This window comes from Corapipo altera, unplaced genomic scaffold (assembly GCF_003945725.1).
Source record: "Corapipo altera isolate COAL_440 unplaced genomic scaffold, ASM394572v1 57, whole genome shotgun sequence".
Taxonomy (NCBI): domain Eukaryota; kingdom Metazoa; phylum Chordata; class Aves; order Passeriformes; family Pipridae; genus Corapipo; species Corapipo altera.
The window spans coordinates 7899645-7911968 of record NW_020884905.1 but is presented as its reverse complement, the minus strand read 5'-3'; positions in this window follow the sequence as shown (position 1 = coordinate 7911968).

The following is a 12324-nucleotide window of genomic DNA, read 5'->3' as shown; positions in this document are numbered from 1 at the left end:
CAGAAGAGCTGACTGTGCTCATCCCTCTCTGTGGCTGAGGTAGTTGAGCTTGGGGACTCTCCTCACTGGGCTCCAGTTTGAGAAACCTCCCCCAGACCTTTCCTTATTGCATTAGGAGAGTGACTCTGAATATTATGGAGCTTCACAGGGCTCAGTTCAGATTGAACATTCAGACATGGATCAACTTTGCTTTCCAAAGACATTTCTTACAGAAGGTGTTGCCCCAGCTTACAAAACCCCAAATAAGCAGTTTGGAGCTCTGGGTACTAAGATGGTCCAAAACACACAACACCAAACATAGTGAACACAAAACAGAAATAAAACCCAGCCTCCTCACCCATAATCATAAGCTGTACCAAAACCCACCCCAACCACTGCTCTGCCCCAGCACTTGTTTTCCATCCACACACAGGCTTGGATTCCACTTCCCCAAAATTCCCCATACCCCCCAGACCAGCTCTGCACTGTGGTTGCCTCAGAATTGCGTCTCATTTTTTGGGGGGGGGTGTGTGTCTGGTTTTTTTTTAATTTGTGTCTGTGCTTTTTTATTTGTGTGATTTTGTGTGTGTATGTATATGATTTTTATTGTGGTTTTTTTGTATTTTTGTGTACGATTTTTAATTTGTGTGTCTGATTTTTTTATTCATCCTGCTATTTGTTGCCAGGACCACAGAAACACAGGAATTGGGGACCAGGAGGGACTGTGGGCTCAGGGAGGCCAAGCCCCTGGTTTTGCAAGGACCACATCTTCCATCTCAGTGAGCAGGATTTTCTTCCATTATCCATCCTTTTGGGTAGATATTCCAAAATACCATGTCTTGGTGGCTAGAGATGGTGTAAGCTCCTGTCTAGATGTCTTTGGTCAATTTTTGCCCATATGATCTTTGTTCCCAAACACAAATAACTCTTCTCACTTCCTCCCTCTTCTTTCCTTGGGTGTCACCTTCCAGATGCTCTTCCTATTTTTTCTGTTGACCTCATGCAAGTTAGAGCTGAGTATTTTCAATGCATTTACAGCACCTGCTCATGATGTTTTGAGAACTTCAAGTCTTTTTTGGAGAGGCCCTGACATTGTGCCTCCCATGAAGCACATCTGCAGCTTTGCTGTCTTCCCACAGTCATATCAGTTTCTTTCAATAATTTATGGATTTTCTTCCGTTTGAAAATGTGACCAATTTGCCTGAAAGTCAGACAAATTAATTTAAAAGTACCAAGTCTGTATGTGCTCAGGACTGCATTTTGGATGGCCCATGGGGCCACTTCCCAGCACAGGCTGGGTTCCATCTCATTATCATCTCATTGCATCACCTTGGTCAGTAGATGTGCCAGGGGTGACCCAGGCATGTTTTTTTGATCCTTCTTGTTTTCATGGTCTCTGCAGGATATATTTATCTATAATCGTAAAGGAACTCTTATGAGGAGTGGCTGAGAGAGCTGGTGGGGCTCAGCCTGGAGAAAAGAAGGCTCAGAGGGGACCTTCTGGGTCTCTGCAACTCCCTGACAGGAGGGTGGACTCAGGTGGGAGTCAGGCTCTGCTCCCAAGGAACAAGAGACAGGATGAGAGGCAACAGTCTCGAGTTGCAGTAGGGGAAGTTTAGGATGTAAGGAACCTTAAAGATCATCTAGTTCCACCCTGTGCCATGGGAAGGGACACTTTCCACTTGATCTGGTTGCTCCAACCCCATACAACTTGGCCTTGAACACTTCCAGAGAGGGGGTAGCCACAGCTTCTCTGGACAACCATCTCCATCTAATTCCTGCTGAGCTCTTTGATCAGTCCCATGGCTCTGTTTGCTCCAGGACTCAGAAATCTTCCCAAATAGTCTACTCCAGTCAAACCAGATGAGCCAGAAACATGTGGAAACCTCTGGTACCTGCTGCAGGCCTGACCACATCATGGCAGGACGCCCCGGCACGGCAGTAACCCCCAGGGGGGCTTTGTTCTCCAAAAAATAGAGCAGAGGGAGGGCTTTGAAGCCACCAAAGCTCAAAATGCAGACTTCATTTTAATGAAATTATATCATCTTCTGTGCTACATGCCTTCAAATGTTGTGACTTTACTTACATATTTTTAAATGAATTTTTCCACCCCTCTGTGGGGCCACTGACCTCCCTCACCATATTGCCTCCAGATGTCCAGGAGGGAGTAGGGCGGGCAATCCTTGTAAGTTCCTCTGGCAAAGTGCTGGTCCCTCTTGCTATGTTGTATTTTCAGCCAGATTAAATGAGTATCATCACAGCCTCCATCAGAAAGGTGGTCCCACCACCTCCATCCCTGGCTGCTCCTTCCCTTTTCACTTTGAGCCATCTTGTGAAACAAATCAGGATCTAAATATCTTTTTTTTTTTTTTGTCCCAGTGGTTTAAGTTTAACCCAGAGGGGTTGTTTTAAGTTGGATCTGGGTTATTGAGGTGACCTCCACAACTGGTGGCCATGGCAGGGACCTGCAGGGCAAGGAGAGGTGTGTGGATCCATGTCCTCTGGGCTGGTGGCTCTAGAGCTGCATAAAGCAGGAGAAATGTTGGCTGCCGGGCAGAAACCCTCGAAAAGCTTAAAAAAGGAGAAATAGCTTAAAATCCAGCAGGTGAGAGAGCCCTGTGCCCGCTTCCATCCTGCCTTGTGCAACATCCCTGGGTAGCAGAAGTTTGCCAACACAGGGGTTTTCCATGGGGTCTTTTTCTGCATCAATATTCCTGGTTGCTTTTTTGTTTCCTCCAGATGGGCTACAATAGTTTCCTATCTTCCTTCCTTGGTCTTTTTATCTTTTATTTCAATCCAAACAATTTCTATGCTTCTTGCCAAACTCTATATTGTATCACATTCTTTCCTCCTTCAGACACAATATCCTCCTTGACCCAGGCTGGCAGGTTTCCACCTGCCCTGTTGTGTCTATTTCTTCTACAAATTCTTATTTCAACATTAAAAGCAAAGCCAGAGGGATGATATCCTGTTGTCCATCATGCCAGTTACATAAAGTGTCTCTTGGACATCACGGGGACAAATTCCCTTTCCCTAGAGCTCTGCAGTGCCCAGGAGGGCTGGACTGGGACCATCCCTTTATTTTGGTACATATTTTTGTTAAGCATCCCTTTTAAGTGAATCATCTGTTTGCATGTACACTCAATCTCTGTTCCAGGTTGACTCTTGCAGTTGTGTACATCTGCAGGTGCCAAAAAACACATTTTAAACTTCTCAATTGTTTCTGCTGAACAAGTCAGGACAGCATTTAATTGTGTGGCTGCACCTCTGTCTCCCAACTCCCTTAACTGGAGAGCAAAATTATCCTAATATTTATTCTACTTTGTTATTTCTTATCTTCAATGGCTAGAAAAAAAATTGTGAAGACCCTTTTGAGTATTTCTATGCACTTCTTCAATTTTTCTAATATCATGTCTGCATACTTGGGTCTTTTGAGGTAAAATACATATAACGGTGGTGAGACCTTGGCACAGGTTGCCCAGAGAAGCTGTGGCTGCCCCATCCCTAGAAGTGTCCAAGGCCAGGTTGGATGGAGCTCTGAGCAACCTGGGATAGTGGAAAGTGTCCCTGCCCATGGCGGGGGGTGGAACAAGATGAACTTTAAGCTCCTTTCCAACCCAAACCAGTCTGGGATTCTATATAGGAATAAATGAAGTGAAATCCTGCTTCTGAAGAGTATTTGTGGTACTGATGGTTCTGTCTCACTGTCATTTCTCAGCAGATCTGAATTCCAGGTGGTGGTCCCATACCCCCATGGTCATTAATTTAACAGATTGTGCTGGATTTGCTCTCAACATTTCTGTTTTCTGGTATTTTTAAAAATGTATTTGACACGGACAACCCAAAAGAGAAATTAAAAGTAAGCAAATTATTCTATTATCTCCAAGAAAAAAAAAAAAGTGAAACTCTCTGCTGATAAGTTCAAACTAATTTGACTAATAAGTCAGAACTAATTGAAACAAATCATAACACTGGAGTAATTTACTCTAATTTACTATCATTTCAATGTGAGTGCAAAGGTACCTTGGAGTAGTTAATCTAGTCCACAGGCTTGTGAGGGGGTTTTTGAGATTAATGATGTGCAGGGAGGAAGAACTCAGTTTGGCTCTTGATATTTATGAATATTAATGAGTTTGCACTGGTATAATTTGGACAACAATTTGATATCTATGTAGCATATCCTTAACATAGAGCAAGTTCCTCTAAGTGAAGATGCACTTAAGCTGTCCTTTTTTGTATAATTATTTAAAATATATTTACTTTGCACAAGTTAAAATTTTTCTTCCATAGAAGAGCCTTTTTCACCTGGGATAATTTGGGTCTGTTTGGAGTTAGGGAAAATATTTTAATGTTATCTGAGCATCTTGGAGTCGGGGTCTGATTTTAACAGATACTTTTTCTACAAGAGAAATGCAATTGAAATTTGCTTAATTGCTGAATAATAGATAAGAGAACTGAAGGAATTAATGTCCTTCTAGACTCAGATCCAAAAAAGCACCAGCTAAAAGATGGGCTGCAATCTGTGGCTTTGCTCTGATGTGTCTGAGGCTGTGCTATCCATGGCCCTATCTTAATTTGTCATTCCCACTGGAAAGCAGGCAAAGGGTCTGCTGGGAGATCTTTTCATTGCTTCTGTTAAAAAAGGCCATTTTCTTTGCAAGCCATTTGTCTCTGCCTTGTTTCTAACAGCAGGAGGGGTGGTTGCACATGTCTGTCATATTTTAAAGGGCCACTGGTGATAAGATGATCAAAAGAAGGCAGTTTCCTTGCAACCACTTGAGTCCAACACAACGTGTCTATCCAGTACAACAAATAAATTATTCTACTTTTTATTTCCACTGAGACTGTAGGGTACAAACATATTCTGCAGAATGCTTGCAGTGGTTGTGCAGTGTGCTTGAGTGGATATCAGTTAGTTCTCAGGAACATTTTATAAATGTCACCTATTCCTCTACCTTTGATGAAACATTAGCAGTCAATTTGCAAGAGGCTTTGTGCAAGTCCCCACCAATTTTCACAGTGCAGAAGCATTTATTTCCTCTTCATCTGTTGGTAGGTAGAGACAGATACCTGGAACTGCCCACTTTTCATGACTCATATAAAATAATCACATTTTGCTTTGATTAGGGTGAAGATCATCTCCATCAGTGGAGTCCCTGAGCCCCCTCAGTGACAGAATGACATGCTGTGTGGGTGGGGGAAAGCAGCAACTGTGGAAAACAAGAGCTAATTAAAGGAAAAAAATATTTGTGTCTTCAGTCTTTCTGTACCTTCTGCAGCATATGAAACATGCAGGTCACAGGGAGCCTAAACTGTGAGCCAGGGGGTTAAATGTAATACAGCTCATCTTTGAATAACACAAAACTCTTCCATGGTGGATTTATTATGGCCCTAGTATGATTTTAGGATGGATGGAGAACACAGCATGATTTAGCTCATCAAACATTCACAGCATGCAATAAGGTAGGTTTTCAAGCTGGGATTGAGACAAACCCACAACCAATCCAGACTTTGTGGTTGCCCTAAGGCCGCTCTACATCTGTGGTGGCCACACTACAAAACAGAGCCTCTGGGCTGGAAAATAAGGAGTCTTTTCACTTGAATTAACGAGGATGCCACACTGAGCCTACATATCATAGAATCATAGGATAATTTGGGTTGGAAGGAAGCTTTAAAAGTCATCTAGTCCAGCCCCCCTGCAATGAGCAGGGACGTCTTCCACTAGACCAGGTTGCTTAAAGCCCCATCCAGCCTTGAACACTTCCAGGGATGAGACATCCACCTCTTTTGGCAACTTGTGCCTGTGTTTTACCACTCTCACAGTAAAAAAACTTCTTCCTTATATCCAATCTAAATCCACTCTCTTTTACTTTCATGCCATTACTCCTTGTCCTACTGCAACAGGCCCTGCTAAAACTTTGTCCCCATCTTTCTTACACACCCCCTTCAAGGGCTGGAAGGCCACAATAAAGTCTCTGCAGAGCCTTCTCTTCTCCAGCCAGAACAATCCCAGCTCTCTCAGCCTTTCCTCACAGGAGAGGTGCTCCAGCCCTTTAATTATCTTTGTGGCCTCCTTTGGATTTGTATTTTTGGTACATTTTTTATCTTTAATGGTAAAATCCCATATTATTCTTGGATAGGATGTCCTTCCTCCAGGGCCTTCAGACACCTCCACAGCAAACATGGATCACACTTCCAAGGGAAGAGAAATTATAAGCAAAGTCAAGCTACAATTACAGTATGTATTGCATTTGCTGTCAGCAGCCAATCTAACAAATGAACCTTCTAAAATGTTATTACTGATCTTTTCTACCCTCTGACCCTACTTTTGTCTTCTTTCCTGAGAAGGGCTGCAAGTAATTCCCTGGGACACTTAAATGCAATCCTCTGACTAGAGCTGTTTCATATGTGTTAGATCCAACCTTCAGGATGAAGGAAACTGGAAAAAAAAAAGGTCTGTTTCTTTACCATATTCAGCTGTTCATTAGGTGGTGGAGCAGAAATCTGTGATAAGAATCAGAAGGCAAAGCCAAACTGTTAAGTACTGTAATCCTGATGATGGAAGAAAAAAAAGAAAACCAGCTGGGATGTTTCAGTCTTTGTTTCTTTAATTAAGTCTAGACTCTGGAAATATTTACCAAATTGCATTCAGACTATGGTGTCGATAATCAAGTAAAAAGAATGGGAGCAGAATGGATTTAGGAAAGAAAAGAAATATCTGATTGGCAGATCCATGTTGTTTACCAGGACAGCACTAAACTTCAAAGACAGAAAAGTTGTTTCTTCCTAGTTTGTAAAACTTATTCTCACCAGCACTTGTGGTTGCCATGAAACAAGAATTTTACATCCCAAACTCCAGAGAAGTGATAGGGATGAGGAGATTTTATTTCTTGCCCTCTTGGCTTCATCTAAAAGATAGATTACTGAGTTTAGCCTTCAAAAGGATTTCTTCAGCAAATCTCAAATAGTGGAAGGGAAAAACCAACCACAAAGTTTTATGATCTCTGGTCTGAGGTGGATTGTACACAATTTCATTTTATTCCTACATGTTTTCTTTTAAAGTCTGTCATTAATAAAAAACCTAAAGCTTCGAACCTATAACGACTTGTGAACGTGTCTCACTTCAGGTTAGAGGAGCATTTCAGATGAGTATCCGCAGCCCAACAGTGGCAGGATCCGAGTTTTCTGTTGGTACTTGCTGTAACAACAAAGAAATAGCAATGGGCAAAGAGCAAGCCAAAAAAACCTGTGGAGGCGTGGAATTACACCCAGTGTTCATCAGATATGCAGAGATCACTCTTCTCTCTGCTTGTTCATTGACTGCAGCACTTAAACCAACAGTTTTGGATGAGCATTTCCATAGATAGGACCTGGCATCAACACTGACAGTGACATTTACTGCTGTTTTCAAGAGAAAGCTTTAAAAGCAGGTAAGTGACTGGATGCTCTGGATTCATACCAGAGGAGCATGTTTTGACTGTTATTTAACTAGCCTATAAATGAGCTCTTTAATTAACAGGTAGACCAAGTAATTTAGAATATACAATTATATTCTGAACACAGACATAAAAACTGCTCTCTTCGATGGCTTCTTTTTTTTTTTTTTTAAATTCAGGGATACTTCTTTAGTTGATCAGCCAAAAATTTTAAAGCCTGAAGTGAGATCAAAATGTAGCCAAATTATAGCAAAGAGATATATCATAAAAATGTAGTAAAAGCTGTGACAAACCAAAAGACAGCAATGTACTCTGAAGAAATAATGACCAAAAAAAGACAGATATATTGATTTTTCTGGATTTTGGTGCTTTTTTTACAATCTGTCACTGATCCACTCTGATAACATTCCCCAGAAGGCAGCAAATTCTACCTTTACTGTCACATTTTGCAAGATAGAGGTATTCAAGCCAGTGTTTTTTTGGCTATTAGAATATGCATTTCCTTTACTTCTTTAAGTCCTAATGAGTGGCCAGATTCCAAACCACTGAGCTGGATACACTGAAAATGTAACTACCTGCAGATGTTGTCATTTAGGCACTTATTTAGGTGCACATTAGGTATTCCTAAAAATGTAATAAAAGAAAATTTCACTTATTGACTGGCTAATTTCAGTGACTATAACCAGCTCAAGGTGTTCCCAGGGCCATGGTGTGGATCTTGTTGCAGACCTAAAGAATTCCAGATGTGCTGGGGCAGAGGAGGAGCATGGTGGGGGTTTGATACCAGGCACAGAGGAGGGTATTCATTAGGAGGGAAAGAGCCCTGGATTTTGGCCTTAGTTCTTGGAATTGCATTTTAATTGATGGTGGTTGAAGGTAAAATGCAGAAGAGGAGAAGAGCCTGGTGTCCAGGCTTGGAAACTTGGCTGCTGGGTGATGTCTCTGGCTGAGGTGGACACCTCTGGGTGTCTCCTGAGGAGGTGGTGATGCACCACAGAGTAGATTATCAGTGATTATCGCAGTGAGGGGAGCTCCACCCTGCTGAACTTCAGAAAGGACTTCCCAGAACAGTGGGAGATGGAGAAAGAGACCCAGGTGCTGCTGAACACGCAATCCCAAGTCACAGAAACGCTCCTCAGCGACCTCCTCCATGAGTGCATCCCTCATCCAGGCAGGCTGGTGGAACCTGTTAGACAGCACACCCTCCCTGCTTGCTTACAGCTCTTCCCAAGCTTTGTTTATGTGCTGGATTTGGGAGATTTAAAGCCCCGGTGTGTGGGGATGGCTGTGGTGGCCAGGAGGGACACACTGCTCCACTCCCAGGAGCACACTGCCTCCCCTGCCTAATTAGAGAGTGTGTTCAGAGAGACAAAGATCTTGTCAGCCTGTTTACAAAGTGCTCCACAAACCATATCAGGAGGTCTAGCAGGAGTTATTCCTTCTCTCTCCAAGCAGTGGGATATTAATAGCAGTGCAATACCACGTTTAAAGTGTCTGCTCAGCACGTAGAGGGAAATTCAGATGAGGGACCTCAAGGAATTCCCATGACAGGGACAGCTGTGATATATTCTGTTTCCCAAGAGGCAGGAGAGAGATGGGTGGCTCTCGTGTTCTCCTTGTCACCACTGTAAATACTTCCATCCAACCCATCTCACTGTGACAAAGTGACACCCTTTTGGTCCTGTGGGATATCATCCTCTTATGCCCTTACAAAGTGCTCATGTTTGTGTTCAGTCCTGTGGCAGGACATGGAGGAAGGATAACTACACCTCGTCACAAGCTGTGAGTCCAGGATGGCATGGATGGTACACCAGAAATTTTGCTTTACTCAAATAATCCAAATCAAACTATTTTAATTTCCAGAATGAAGCCAAAGGAAAAAAAAAATCAGTGCTGTAAATTCCATGGTATCAACATGAAGATAAAAGAAAAGATGCAGCAGGAAGATAAAGAGATTAGAGGATCAGAATTATTACAAATATTGCCAGTAGCAGTGCCTGTTCCCAAGGCTCCCTGCCATTTCCCAACGGTAAGATCCAGGTTTTCAGGTTGGGTAGTGTTTCTTTTTTCCCTATTTGTGCTGGAAAGCTCTGAACTATTTTTCACTTCAGGCTCAAAGATATTTAGGCTGAAGGGTTCAGCCATTTCTACAAACGAGGCTGCAGAAAACCAAAACCAAAATTGTTTGGTTGAGAAAAGAGAAAAGCTGAGGTTGTTTAAGTTTTGCCACACTGACCAAGAGTGTGTTCTTTGATCCACTTGTGAAAATCCAAATTTTGCCTAATTATGAGTCTCTGAGAAACTATTGCTTACAAATAATCAGTAAGTCTTTGCTGGAGTCTGGCAGCTCCAAGGGTGGAAGCATCCTGTAAAAAGCCAGTGATTATCAGAACTAAGGTAGAGGTGCATGTTTTTCACATGACCAGTAAAAAGTTTGATGCTGAATTCAGTGGTCCAATCCTGTACTCTTTGTGACCTGAGACACATGATGTCAACAGCTGTTGGAGCCTCGTGAGGGTTCGTGTGGTTCCTGAGGGTCTAATGTGGCATCTGCTGCTGAGGGAAATGTGCACTCAGTCCAATGCAGGGCACTGAGGATGCAAAATGATATTGAAATTGAAAATAAGTTAAAAAAGATAAGGAGGAGGCATTTGATGCTAGTTTTGGAAACATTTTTCAGATTATCCTAAAATTATAGAAAAAGTACAAGTAACGTAGTGTTCTGATTTGAGCAATAATCTTACTAGCAGTACCTTTCTGTTCATATTTGCTCTTTCCATTGCCTGTGTGTAGCTAAAATACAAAATAAGAAGAACCATGGAAGAATGAAGAGATCAAAAATGGGAATTAGAAATTTGTATCCTTTGTTTCACAGCAAGGGCATGTCCTTTCACCCATAAGCATGAAAAAGTGCTTAGTAATCCATATGGTCTTGATTCAGGAGAGAACTATGGGTATCCAAAGAATTCCAGAATATCCAGCATGTTTCAAATGGAGTTTGCTTCTTGTGGACAGTTTGCTCGGGTTACTGCCTGGTGAACCATGAACCTTTGGAATAATCTCCCCAGGCAAGTGGGTGATTCTCCATGTTGGATGCTGGGCCACCTTGTCTAGATTGTGCTTTTGCCATGAAAGGTTGGACCAGATGATCCTTGAGGTCCTTCCAACCTGGCATCCTATAACTCTGTGATAATGGAGTTCCCCCCTGAACTGTGCTGCTAAAAGAGGTTATCCCAAATATCATATGGGCAAAGGAGACATGCTGAAGTAAGGAAAGCTCACCAGCAACCAGGGTGAGGTGGTGAGCCTGTGGAACCACAACTTCTGGAAGAGGCTTCAGCACACTTTCCTGCTGTGTGGGAAAGCACAGCCAAAACCTTGGTAATGTTCAAGTGTGGTACAGCAAGAACAGGATCAACACTCTGACGTCTGCTGTGGCTGGTGAACTATTAACACCTGAACAGGCTGTCTCTCTCTCAGGTAATTATGTGATTATATAAAGGTCATGACTTATAAATTGTCATGGACTGCTGGACTGGTTTAAAAACTGGTAAAAAAGCCACCATGCCATCTGCTTTTATGGTCATAATAATCTGAAACTGTTGGACTGCAGCTTTCCTGCACTGTCTAGTCATCACTTCTACACTTGGATAAATTGTGTCTATTGTTTTTCCTGTATCATGAACTTCTGTTGTAGCACCAATCTCCCACAGTGTTTTTTTTCAGGAGAAACAAGATGTTCTGAGATGCTCTTGTGCCCAGACCCTGAATAACTAGCAGGTAAGAAAATGCTGTAATACCAGAAAGCTATACAGGGAGAGATTTCTGGCTTTGTATCCCAATTTCTTTCTCTGAGGATTTCAGGAGCAGCAAACCAAGATCCTCACGCCCTTCTATCAGCTTTCAACTCCTAACCCACCCCTTCCTCTGGCTGTCTCTTCCTCATGGCAGGGATGCCTCTGCCTCTCCCCATGTTTAGCACTTTCTTAAAAATTTCAGCCCTGCAATGTTGATAGTTCGAAGCTTAGAGTTTGTTTTCTTCCTGACATCATCACTAGTATATTTAGTACAAAATTTCATATAAATTAGAGAGCACAGCAGTTATCCTGCGTTCAGCTCTGCTGCTCACATCAGGCCCCTTCAGCTGAGCTGTGCAGCTGGGCACAATGCTCACTTTGAAATCCCACACCACACACGTGATGGCTTTCATTAAAAATATTATCTGGTGCTGATGGGGCCATGGAAAGAACTCCCTCATAGGCAAACTCACAGACCCGGCTGGGGAGGGAGGAGCCCAAGGCATTTTTTCCATTTTCATTACTGGTTGTAATCTATAGGGGAATGACTGATTAAGTGGGCAGATGTTGCTCTGAGTATGAGATAAAACTTGGATTTTAGAAACTTATAGATCCTAGCATGTGATACACGGGCACATATAAGGAGTACAGATCTAACAACAGGGTTATACAAATTCACTCCCAAGCAGGAATTAGTGAAATATGTTCAAGGAACCGTTATTTCTGACGTATAACACAATTTGGCATCTGCATACAAGAAAGCAAGGCTTAGAGAAGCAGTTTCCAGACACATTCATCAATTACTACTTGAAATATTCCACACTAAATCAAAGAATGGGAGTTGCTACCCTTGGCTTAATCCTGAAGTGTCAGTGTGCAATATGTAACTCCCAAGAGTGAGCAAAGATCAAACTTATTGGGAAAGCAACATTTGTAGCCAAAACTAACACAAAGATGTAACTTGGAGAGGAAACATTTAAAGGCATAATGAGAGGATTGGGAAACTAAACATGAAAATCAACAAGGGGAAATGAAGCCCTCAGACTTGGCCTGTGTGCTGATGACCACAATCTAATTAAGGCAAAGGGGTCAGATGAGAAAGTAAAACAAAG